Genomic DNA, 2,500 nt, shown 5'->3' on the forward strand with positions numbered 1-2,500 from the left:
GAGGACGAGGAGCACAGAGAAGGACAAGTCAATGCGCTCGTCCGGCGTAATGCGTGATAGCGGGGGTCACTTGGTCCTCGCAGCCCAACTCAGCACATTTGGCGGCCGCTGATTGGTCGACTCGTTGGATGGGGCCCTGTGATTGGCTCAGCGGGGCCTGCTTTACGTAACGTGGACCTCTATCGCCCATAATAATTCTTCATAGCGCTTCTACGGTCTATGTAAATTATACTCTTTAAACACACCTGGGAGAACTTAATTGCTTATGGTAAGTTGCTAAGTTTTTAATCTTTGCAGACAGCAAACATGACACCGAATACGTACACTTGGTAGAACATCTTACGATAAATTCACATCCTGGGAGGAAGGGTGCCGGACTGAAGAGATAAAAGCACATGGCACAGAACATACACATCCATAGAGTGAGCGAGAGAATCATGCAGTAATCATAGAGTAATTCAACTCGTCAGCAACCATCAAAAGCTCTCCTTTAGCGAGAGAATCATGCAGTAATCATAGAGTAATTCAACTCGTCAGCAACCATCAAAAGCTCTCCTTTAGTCACCATAATCTGTCCAACCTCACTATACATCACGGCAAATTACACTACCACTATTTTCACACTCCACTCATACTCATTCCATTAGGATTCGTTTTTTAAGTCAACGTGAAAAAAAAGGAAAAACATACGAGAAGTGCCATGTTTCAGCAGAACAACCTTTTCGTACTTCCTCTACGGTTTATACAATTATTAACTTTAGAATGTAAATCTCCCTGCTTAATTACATATTAAATGCGAATATCATTTATAATACCATTTCATAATCGACCTCAAAGTCTCTCCACTAAAAGAACCGTGTTTTTTTTCTTTCTTTTTTTAAACGCTCTACAAATTCATCTTTTCTTAGTTATGTTTTTAATGTCACGTCTTGATCCAGTCATCGTTAATGCTCTCTTTATATGATGTCAATAATGACTCGTCACTTGGAAAAAATAAAATAACGACTCAGTTTTAATAGCTCGAAGCTCTATTTGGCTCTGTGACTTTGTAATACCTATGTTGTAGACAGAGGGACGAGGAATAGGAAAGGGAGGTTAAGAGAGGTGAGAGGACACAGACAGAGACAGGGAGAGAGATGGAGATGGGGATGAGAGAGGAAGAGAGATAGATAGATAGATAGAGAGTGAGAGAGTGTGTGTGTCTTGCATTCAATAGCATCAAACATAAATCACTTAACCGACTCACAGGTGCGTCGGTAAAGGTAAAACAGCTGAAAGAGAAATATGAGAAAACAGGGAGGGGGGAGGAGAGCCGGAGGGGTGGGGTGGGGGTGAAGGGAGAGAGAGGGAGAGGGGGTGGTGGGAGATAGAGAGGGAGACGGTGAAGGGGGGGGAGGGAGAAAGAGGTGGGGATGGATGGATGGAGGTAGGTTGGAGGTTGAAATGCGGAGGTAAATGGGGTGGATAGACAGATAGAAAGAGAAAGTGGGGATGGAAGGAGAGAGGGACGCGGAGACGGAAGGAGAGAGGGACTGCAGGAGAAAAAGGGGGGTGGGTTGGGAAGAGGGGGGAGGTTAGAGGGTGAGATGGAGAGGGGTTTGAAAGGAGAGAGAAGAAGGGAGAGAAGAAAGGATGGAAGACGAGGGGGCAGATACCATGACGAGAAGGAGGGAGGGATGGAGGGAGAAGGAGAAGAAGGGGGGAAGGAGGGTGAAGGAGAAAAAAGAGAGGGAAGGAGGGAGAGGATGGCAAGTGGAGGGGGAGGAGAGGAATGCAAGAGAGTGGTGATCATCCCAACGCTTGTCACCACTGTAATAACATGTCATTTTGTTGTGTGGAGAAGATGGAAATGATGAATAATGGGGAAAATAACAAAGTACATGAGAGACAAGAAACAGTGACTATCAATGCAAATAACGATTGTCAATTTACGGACAGTGATTGAAAGTATTGCGAGGACTATCTTGCGTACATACAAGTAATACTTTATATATGAAAGTTCAGGGAGTAAGTCAGGCCGCGGGAACACTTCGACATGTTCTGGTCATTCTGGAGAGAAAGGACTTGCTGGATCCGCGTCGATGAGGGGAAAATAACGAAAAAACTGATGAATGCAATTGTGTCGAGCCGGCTGGATGGAGGAGGTAGGAGGGGAATTGGGATGGAGAGGGGAGAGACGGAGCGAGGGAGAAGAGAAAGAGAGAGAAAGAGAGAGAGAGAGAGAGAGAGAGAGAGAGAGAGAGAGAGAGAGAGAGAGAGAGAGAGAGAGAGAGAGAGAGAGAGAGAGAGAGAGAGAGAGAGAGAGAGAGAGAGAGAAAGAGAGAAATAGCGAAAAACGGGAGGAGCACTCAAATGGATCCAGGCAAATATTCATGACTCCTTCCAAACGCAATAAAAACATATCAAAACAAGTGGCTCTTGACAAACCCTATGAACAGTTTATATCACTCAGTATAGGAAAGCCTAAAAAAAAAGATTTATGGGTAAGAGAAAAAAAAAA

General features: G+C 44.7%; 1 protein-coding gene across 2 annotated transcripts in view; it reads right to left on the reverse strand.

Moving 5' to 3' along the window:
* LOC122256332 (retinoid-inducible serine carboxypeptidase) overlaps window positions 1-2,500 on the reverse strand; it is a 60,828-nt gene that overhangs the window by 11,879 nt on the left and 46,449 nt on the right. The window lies entirely within an intron of this gene.

Source organism: Penaeus japonicus, unplaced genomic scaffold (genome assembly GCF_977035675.1).
Source record: "Penaeus japonicus unplaced genomic scaffold, GWHDUDI00000001_assembly GWHDUDI00000021, whole genome shotgun sequence".
NCBI lineage: Eukaryota > Metazoa > Arthropoda > Malacostraca > Decapoda > Penaeidae > Penaeus > Penaeus japonicus.